Source organism: Saccostrea cucullata, unplaced genomic scaffold (assembly GCF_032062105.1).
Source record: "Saccostrea cucullata isolate Sc308-1 unplaced genomic scaffold, CSIRO_AGI_Scuc_v1 ctg7670, whole genome shotgun sequence".
NCBI lineage: Eukaryota > Metazoa > Mollusca > Bivalvia > Ostreida > Ostreidae > Saccostrea > Saccostrea cuccullata.
Genome location: NW_026927255.1, coordinates 19722 through 30268, shown reverse-complemented (window position 1 = coordinate 30268; position 10547 = coordinate 19722). Strand labels below are relative to the sequence as shown.

The 10547-nt window shown below is 34.0% G+C and overlaps 1 long non-coding RNA gene across 1 annotated transcript; it reads left to right on the top strand.

The window, feature by feature from the left end:
- Window positions 1–719: 719 nt before the first annotated feature.
- LOC134273876 (uncharacterized) lies at window positions 720–1996 on the top strand. Its single transcript, XR_009993502.1, has 3 exons — window positions 720–826; window positions 1765–1792; window positions 1935–1996. It is a non-coding gene; the product is annotated as an uncharacterized LOC134273876 (long non-coding RNA).
- The last annotated feature ends 8551 nt before the right edge of the window (window positions 1997–10547 follow it).

The window sequence follows — 10547 nt, the reverse complement described above, 5'->3', positions numbered from 1 at the left end:
CAAAAGAATATTACTGAGCAGCACCTAACAAAGCAGAATTTGGATCTTTCCTGACTACATGTTTGTACATGAATATGACCTTGTACTTTAAAAGATGCATGGACTACCCTAATCTCTCTGTTGATTCCCTTGTATTGTGTGCGTTCAAGCGGAAAGTGATTTCCTGTTACGTTGTACAGAACAATGGTTTCGTGTTTATTAGAGTCTTATCAATGCAACAGAAAGATAAAATGACACTTGTAAAAAAAATCTATGAGGGGGGGGGGTCCGAACCCCCCAAACCCCAACCCCCCTGAATCCGCCACTGGCTAGGCTACCACTTTCAATTTGCTTCCGACACCTATGGTGAGAATTATCTCCCGTTATTTTCCTTTCCTAAATATTACGTCAATTTATATAACAGTATGCATTCTATCGTTGAACCGGGTCCCAGGACATAAATCATTTTAACGGTAGAACATTCTACCTAATTTGTCACTATAAAGCTACCTAACATGTTTAAAATAATAATTTTAACATTACAATCTCGTTTGGATCATTTAGCTTAGTACGAACCCGATCTTAAACCACACATTGTGGAAAATTAAAAAAAAAATAATTCTGTCCAATATCAGTGGATCGAAACGACATTCAAACTTGATCTGTTTCTGTTTATCTGGCAAACTGAATTATTTCATTTAGGAAATTGTGTAAAAGGTATAACATCTCGGTTTTGTAGGTAAATGTGCAGTGTTAGATGCTGATACGTATAATTTAAACTTCATCTCATGCGATGCGTCTCCGGGCTGCCCAACAACAGCATACAGAGCCTCAGACATTTATAAATGTAAGTATTTATGTATAAGTATATGTAATTATACTAATTTTGTCTTCTTTTACATAAGTATAATTCGTTTAAATTCTTTCTTGTTTTTTTTTTGTTTTTTTTTCATGATAACGTCGGTTAACATTATAGTAACTCACAAGACAATTTAGTTGCAATATTATCAGCTAGCGTTTGATTCTATCTAAGGTATGTAATACGAATTTTAAATTATCATAAACCAAAGTAAAATACGCGAAAAAGTCTACCAATTAGAACTTGATAAAGACTTTTATTATCATTGGGAACATCGCATAGCGTACTTTTTGGCTCAAATTATATTTTAATTTCGTTTTTAATGGACTCATCTTCATTCACTGTCATTTACAGGTATTTGTAGACTAGTGTTAGTATTGCAACGGAAGCTCATTAATCAATCGTAGGCTGCATGACGGTCAAACAATTGTATTCTGTTTTATGTATTCTTCGAGAATTTTAATGTAGAAATACCAATAATGTACTGACGAAGGGCTTCAAATTAAGACCTTTACTCGGCAATAATGCCATTGAGCACTGAGGGTTCTTTTCTGGCCAATAGCCATCGTTAGATCGGACCTCTGTTTTTTAATGTCATCCGAAGGACCCGCAACTTTAGGTGCCGAGCGCTTGGCGAAGGAACAGTTGCGACATAGTTTTATTGACTTAGGGCAGTCACGGCCGGGAATCGAACACACGGCCCTTCGATCACGGAACAAGAGCTGTACCGACGGGTGACGGTCGAAATTTCAAGACGACGTCTATTGTATCTTTGCTGATTAAAAAAAAATTTGACTAACTTTTTCTTTTGACAAATATTAAAACATTTATTCTGTGACGGCTGTGACTTATGAGCCTTCTACAACGTACATTTATAGTTATTGAAGTCTTTACAGTTTATTTAACGAGTAATTCATTTTTTACAGATCAGGCATGCTTTGAAAACTTTTACAGGTAATATTTGAACTACATGCACAATTATAATTCATACCTTACTTATCATAAAAACATTCTTTAAATAATGAGTTAAAGATGGAATAAAAAATCCATTGACTAGATTACAGCTTACAACCTTTGTGTAAATTTTCTTTTTCAGGGTTGAGACAACGACATCCAATAAAGCATCAATCACTCTGCATGTGAATGGAAACACGCAAGTTTTTCCAATAGAAAACAGCTTTGCTAGACTATATATTTATCTTTAAGAAGAACTTTTTTTGTAAAACGCATGAGATTGTTTATTTTATAAAGATAGCAATTAACTTGGTATATATTAATCATTAACATTTGCAATATAATGAATTAAATCATTTTTAATTTTAAGAGTTTTATAGATATATTTGTTTCAGAAATGCTTTGTGTGTTTTTAGATGACAATGAGAAAATGTTTTCTTTTTGTAGTCAATAGGCGATTCTACATCCAACGAGAAGAATACTGTCACAGTTGTTATTGTGACTTTAATCATAAATGTGTTAATACTTTCATTTTTTATCATTTTATTCTGGGTTCGAAAAAGAGAAAGGAGACAGGTAGATATTGATTACAATTTAAACAACCTGATTTTGAACTAAATGTTGCTAACTTTTCTGTTATGATTATATATTTTGTCTTGTACAGAACATTCAAAGCCCTTTGAGATCGCAACATTTCTGGATCCAAAAAAAGATGCAGGTAGTTATTTCTCATTTAGTACTGCGAATGTGATTGCACTTAGGGGAGACAGGTAGATATTGATTAAAATTTAAAGATCCATGATTTTGAACTAAATGTTGAAATATTTTCTGTTCCGATTATACGATACTTTTCACATCAGTAATACATTTTTTCTGTCTTGTATAGAAAACTCCAAATCCTCAGATGGTAACATTCTGGATCCAAGATGTGGGGTAGTTATTTCTCATTTAGTACTTCGAATGTGATTTGCACTTTGGAGAAAACTTGGTGTTATCACTTTTTTTTAGCTCACGTGAGCTGAAAGTTAAAGTGAGCTTTTTGATCACCCAATCTCGTCCTTCTGTAAACTTTTCACATTTTCAATTTCTTCTCAAAAACCACTAGAAAATTTTTAAACCAAACTTGGACAAAGCATCCTTGAGTAAAGGGGAATTTAAATTGTTAAAATCAAAGGCTAATCTCCCTTCCAAGAGGAGATATAAACAAGAGGCCCACGGGCCTTATAGGTCCCCTAGTATATGTAACAATTTTAGCAATTGTATTTGGTTGTTTTTAATAAACCATGAAATTCACAAATTTTGAAGCAGGCACCATTCTTATGGGAGATTTCAAAGCTTAATTTTTTTTGTAAAGTCCCCCCTGGTACCCCTGACCCAGCGGCCCTGAAATTTCTTTTTGAAAGAGGCCCCTTCTTATTATGGCCAGTTTTTTTTATGTTTAGGTTTGTTTAAATGAGAAAAAAAAAAGTAAGGGAAAGGAAATAAATTTTTTTTTTAATATAAATCTATTATTAACATTTGTACATTCTTTTTTTATGCTATTCTACTAGGCTCCTTACCACTGGACACATAATGCTTACAAATAGGAAAGTAGAACATTTAATTGCTTATTTCATCATCTGCCAGTTTGGGCCAGTTATATAAATTTTGTGATGTTGGTCAAAATATATTTTAAAAAACAATTCTTTAAAAGTCTTTCAATATATCTTTATTTCTTAGCTCTACTGGTCAGAGACCAGAAGAGCTTATGCGATAGTAATGCGTCCGGCGTGTTGTCCGTCTGTCCGTCTGTCTGTAAACAATTTTTCAAAATGCTACTCCTCCTACAGTTTTGGTCTAATTTCAATATAACTTGGCACACAAGTAGACTACACTAAGATACATAATTCTGTGTATCGGTTTTTGAGTTCGATGAACGGTGTTGCCGTGGTTACAAAAATAGAAATTTCTGTGAAATTCTTTCAAAATGCTACTCCTCCTACAGTTTTGGTCTGATTTCAGTATAACTTGGCACACAAGTAGACTACACTAAGATACATAATTCTGTATATCGGTTTTTGATTTCGATGAACGGTGTTGCCGTGGTTACTAAAAATAGAAATTTCTGTGAAATTGTTTCAAAATGCTACTCCTCCTACAGTTTTATTCTGATTTCAGTATAACTTGGCACACAAGTAGAATACACTAAGATACATAATTCTGTGTATCGGTTTTTGATTTCGATGAACGGTGTTGCCGTGGTTACTAAAAATAGAAATTTCTGTGAAATTCTTTCAAAATGCTACTCCTCCTACAGTTTTGATCTGATTTCAGTATAACTTGGCACACAAGTAGAATACACTAAGATACATAAATCTAAATTTTGATTTCGATGAACGGTGTTGCCGTGGTTACAAAAAATAGAAATATCTGTAAAATTGTTTCAAAATGCTACTCCTCCTACAGTTTTGGTCTGATTTCAATATAACTTGGCACACAAGTAGAATACACTAAGATACATAATTCTGTATATCAAATTTTAATTTTGATGAACTGTGTTGCCGTGGTTACTAAAAATTGAAATGTCTGTAAAATTGTTTCAAAATGCTACTCCTCCTACAGTTTTGGTCTGATTTCAATATAACTTGGCACACAAGTAGACTACACTAAGAACATAAAGAGACTTTATCAACGATCATTATTCTATATATTGCTGTTGTAAAGTTTCAAATCCCAGCTGCTTAAGTACTCTTCTCTTCCTTTGCTATAAGTTCAAACCAGTAGAGCTTCAGTCTCGACAGAGACTTCTGGTTTAAAAATGTGTTAGGTAAATGTATAGACATTGTTCTAAAATTTACTTGTTGCCTAAAATTATAATTCCTATCATAAAACAGAAAGGGAGTATTGGGGAGTAGGGTGAACATTTTTTCAATTAAGTTAAGTGTAAAATAATTTTTCTGGCTTATACAAATGATACTACATGCCTGTATATATTTGTATATTCTTGCCTTTTAATAGTTGAATTTTTTGTTTTATTTCTTCAGGTTATTGTTTATTTCTTCCTCAAATGGACTTAACTTCTCCCAATAGTTTTATTCATTACATCTGATGCATAAGCAACCCTTTTCTGAAGAATGATGCTTAGACTGTAAGCTATAACAGAGTCCTAAACAATGTCGCTGGCAATATGCAATAGCTACCACAGGCAGTTTAAAACCTGGGGGACGAAAATAATTAACAGACAGATACTTTTGAAACGAATACATAATTATCTCACCAGCATGTCATTGTGCAACAAAGTCGTCAGCATTTTATTTGTCCTTTGAATGGGTGAAACGTTTTGAATGGCACTCGTATCGATGAATTTTACACTAAATCAAGTTATCTTCTCAGATCTAGCTTTATTTACCCGCCGTTTCATCTTAAAACCGGAAGTGCGAGTTCGTAAACTTGAAATCTCGATCCCGACTCAAATTTGATATCGGAAAGAAAAAAATTGTTTTATTTTTTTCTGAAAATTCAAAACCTTGAGCGGAGGGTTTGTAAAACTGAAAATAAAATAACTCCTGCCCTTAAACATGTAATTAGATCATTAGTATATTAACCAGGAGCAAAGGATAAGATGTTCAAAGAATACATGCATTTCACTACATAATCATTAGAGCCCCACCTTAAAACAAGAACCCCTGACCCTGGGGCCATAAAATTCAAAATTTTGGTAGAGGCACTCTTGCACATCATAACTATGTACTTAGTTAGTTTATTTAATCCCCAGGAGCAGAGAAGAAGATTTTCAAAGAATTCATGTATTTTCACTATATAATCAATAGAGCCCCGCCCTAACACCAGAACCCCTGACCCCAGGGCCATGAATTTCACACTTTTGGTAGAGGCACTCTTGCTCATCATAACTATGTACTTGGTTGGTTTATTTAATACCCAGGAGCAGAGAAGAAGATTTTCAATGAAATATTGCATTTTCACTACCTACTTATTTAGCCCCGCCCTAGCACTAGAACCCCTGACCCCAGGGCCATGAATTTCACAATTTTGGTAGAGGACTCATTGCTGATTACAATCATGCAAACAGTTTGACTGCTTGATGTCCAGGAGTAAAGAAGATTTTTAAAGATTGCATTAATTTAAGTGGTTTTGGCCACACCCCTCAGGCCCCCGGGGGGGGGGGGGCAGGGATCATGAAATTCACAATTTTTGTTTCCCTTCACCAATAGATGCTTTGTGCCAAATTTGGTTGAAATTGGTTCAGTGGTTGCAGAGAAGAAGCTGAAAATGTTCAAATGTTAACGCACGACGCACAACGCACGACGACGGACGAAAACGGATAGCAATAGGTCACCTGAGTTTACTCAGGTGACCTAAAAAAGAAAGTCTTATCAAGAACCACTGCACAGCACTGTTAAGGCTGTAAAAAGGGGGCGAGACCTAATTTATACGGGGAATCTTTGCTGTGACATCACACAAACAAGAGGCTCGTGGGCCACATCACTCACCTGAGAAGCTTCGACAATGTTATTCTTAACCAGATTTCATCCTTGTAATACCCATTCTGACCCTATTGTATCCCACGGGTCATAATTTGGACAATTTAAAATCTACATTACCCCAGGATGCTTCCACATAAGTTTCAACTTTCCTGGTCAAATAATTGAGAACAAGATTTTTAAAGTGCCCCCCCCCCTATATATTTCTATGTAAAACTTTGATTCCTCATTGTGGCCCCACCCAACCCCCGGGGGGTCATGATTTGAACCATTTAGAATCTACACTATTCCAGAATGCTTCCACCTCAGCTTTTCTGGCCATGTGGTTATTGAGAGGAAGATTTTAAAAGATTTTTCCTATATATTTCTATGTAAAACTTTGATTCCCTATTGTGGCCCCGCCCAATCCCCGGGGTCATGATTTGAACAATTTAGAATCTACATTACCCCAGGATGCTTCAACATAAGTTTCAGCTATTCTGGCCCAGTGGTTCTTGAGAAGAAGACTTTTAAAGTTTTTTCATATATATTTCTTCGTTAAATCTTGATTCCAATTGTGGCCCCGCCCTACCCCCGGGGATCATGATTTGAACAATTTAGAATCTACACTACCCCAGGATGCTTCTACATAAGTTTCAGCTTGACTGGCCCACTGGTTCGTGAGAAGAAGATTTTTAAAGTTTTTGCCTCTATATTTCTATGCAAAACTTTGATTCCTCTTTGTGGCCCCACCCTTCCCCACGGGGTCATGATTTGAACAATTTAGAATCTTCACTACCCTAGGATGCTTCCACATAAGTTTCAGCTTTTCTGGCCCAGTGGTTCTTGAGAAGATTTTTTAATGACCCCACCCCATTTTTGTCTTTTCTTGATTATCTCCGCTTGTGAGAGGACCTGGCCCTTCATTTTTACTATTTAAATTTCCCTTCACCCAAAGATGCTTTGTACTAAGTTTGTTTAAAATTGGCCCGATGGTTCTTGAGAAGAAGTCAAAAATATGAAAAGTTTACAGACGGACAGACAGACAGACAGACGGACGGACGACGGACAAAATGTGATCAGAAAAGCTCACTTGAGCCTTCGGCTCAGGTGAGCTAAAAATAGTTATTCCAGAAAATGAAATAATTTGCAATTTTAAACCGTATTAAAAATATTAAACAACATCAGAACCTATCAATGCATTAAAAATAGTTGCTAGTTAAACCCCACACAACAGTTTATAAACAAATCACTAATCGCGGTAAACTTGTCGTTTAAAAATGACGTACTAGTATTTTATATGCTGTGAGAGACAGATCAAGTAATTTTATAAGTAATTTTTTTACAGTGAAAAATGCATTTTATTATTAAACAGAATATTATTTACAGATTTGAGATAGGCCATTAATACCAGTGTTAAACCTTTGTTTTGTGCCATTTTTCAATAAGTATCGAGAGAATATATATAATTGATTTTACCGTGTTTTTTGTACAGATTTGTTTAACGTGTGGCTTATTAAATCGCATTTTCGCAAGGGCATACACTTAATAGATCGTAGCCATTTTTAAAATATAAATTTAGGATATTTTAATAGGCGCTTGGGTTAAGGATACTGCATATTTTCTATATAATGTATTCTCGAGGAAATTCGAATTATACCCGTAATATTTTTTTTCAGTGCGCAGTGTATATTTTTAACACTTTATTTTTTTTTTCAAACAAAATAATGCCATATCAGGTTGCTAAGTCTAGCTGTTTGGCTCTTTGTTGACTTGGCTTTTTAATTATTTAAATTTGGGGCCTTGTAAAAATTGAATTATCTGTCCCTGGTACGTATCGTCAAATAAGTAAGAAAAAGCATTGACTTCTTAAAGTTCTCTTAAATACATATATATAAAAATAACTGAAACAAACTACGTTGAACAATTATTTATTTTATTCTGTCAAGGTGGAAAAAGGGCCAAGCACGGCCCGTAGTCGATTGGATTTCTTAACTTGAATACTCCGGATACTGAATCAGTCGCGTCAAGATTTACGAAATGACGTCACATCGACAAGTGCATTGAGATCAGTGACTTGTTTATAACTTGTTATGTGGGATTTAACTAATGAAAAAACAGCATGATGTAGTAAGTTTTTATTTAGTAGTTTAATGGTGTCCTACGAATTAAAATAGCAAATCACTTCATTTTGTGGTATTTTTAAGAATTGTTGGTTTTGTATGATGTCATAGTTGAGTTTTCTCGTACAAATTAGGCTTCACCCCCTTTTTGTAACCTTAGCAGCGCTGAGATGCTTTTTTTGTGTAGTGCGTCATCAAAAAATGGTGTAATGAGCCTCCTATAACTTTTAATTTTAACTAGGTTTATCCTTGCAATATTGAAATTTGTTTATTACTTGTACCTCCATTCAGTACACATAATATATGCATTTATCTTGTGACTCCCCATTGATGGGACCAAACTTTATTCAGTACAGAGTGGGTATACTAAATTACTCCAATAAGTATTTAAGTTGTAACGGCCTTATAAATAAAGAAATTCAGTTTTAAAAAGTTCCCTTTTTTGCACGTCTATATTCCATTGATTTCGTCATAGTAAACATTAAGTTAACAATGATTAACAATGTTGTATTTTTATACTTGTTCTTCATTATTATAAGTCTTTAGAAGCGAACTGTGTCATTTTAGATTGTATGGTAGTGATTGATACATCGACAAAATACTGGCTTGAGTTAAGAACCCTCTCTACACTGCACACTTAAGAGTTCTGATTCTATGGTAATTTGCTGCAGTTAGAGTGATCTGCACTTAGATCTAGAATAAATAGAAATTTATATATAAAAATAGAAAAAAAAACATTTTGAAAGGCCAATGGCAAGATGAATTAATTGAACATATTATCATACATGTATTTTCCCCGAGAAAGTAAACAGCAATTATTTCTGTTCACTGAATACTGTGTTGTGTTTGAACATTTTTCTTGGGGGTAAATGCCACGTACCATATATTGAAAATTGAATATATAACCTCAATAATTACACATTTTTTCAATATAATTTTCTCAATTTTTATAAAAACATTTTTCACTGGTGTAGAGAGGGTCCTTAAGAACCTTGCGGTAAAAATAAGTAGGAGGTGTATATGGAAGAAGTGACCTGAATACTCATACAAGAATCAAATGCACGAATCATCGTCCGATATTGCTTTTGACCTGTCTCTTCAAGTAATATGTGAATTTTATATTGAATACACCGTTTTAAGGTCTATCTTTCTTTCATTTTCATACTTTCATATATTATAACAATTCTTTGTGTGTCGTTTTTTGTAGATAAAGATACAGCAGAGGCATTTAAATATATGACTACATTGGCAAACTATATCCGATATCGTCTTGTCGCTTTGTGTGATGAAACCAACCTCAGAAATAAATTGCTACTTCATTCAGAATCCCTTAAACAAAATTTTGATGAAAAAACGATTACTCAATTGATGTCTTCCAGTTTAGATGAGCTGATGAAGTCCAGTCTGAATATAATTTACATGCTGCTGACTAATTTTTGTAACATTCCAACTCCTCGTCGAGGCTGGGGGTACAGGCCTGATGACGATGATGAGTCTCTGGGAGCTGATATTGAAAGAATTAGAACCTTTATTAATGAATACGTGGATACCAGAAGTTGCTTTTTAAAGGAGATGAAGATGGTGAAAGAAAGATTGCTTTCGAAATACGAGAAAATTGAATTGGATATGGACTTTGATTTAAGCCACGAGCAGAAAATCAATTGTTAGTATCTAAATTAAAATTCTTATTTGTGACACTATATAACTTCTTATTTCATGCAGAAACATACTTCTAAAAGTTGAACTATAAGATTACATTGAATACATTTCGATTAAAAATCGTACGACTTTTATAGAGTTTCGAAAAAACAACAAACATCTTTACCAAGTTTGTTAAAAAGTATAATTTATATGTGATACATGGTACGTAGTTTGATGAAGAAAAAAGGATAAAATTTGTTAAAAATTCGATTTTAAACATTTACTGACTGTGTTCGAGGGCAACATGCGTTTTGTCGGACCCAAGAATCAAACTGGTAACCCCCTAACAAAAAATACTATAGTTATTAACTATAGTTTACTATAGTTAACTATATTTATAACTTTGACATTTTGAAAACTTTGGTTAACTAAAGTGATCACTTTGACACTTTGAAAAACTTTATCGAAAACTTTGACACTTTGTAAAACTTTGACTCTTTGAAAAACTTTGGCGAAAACTTTGACACTTTG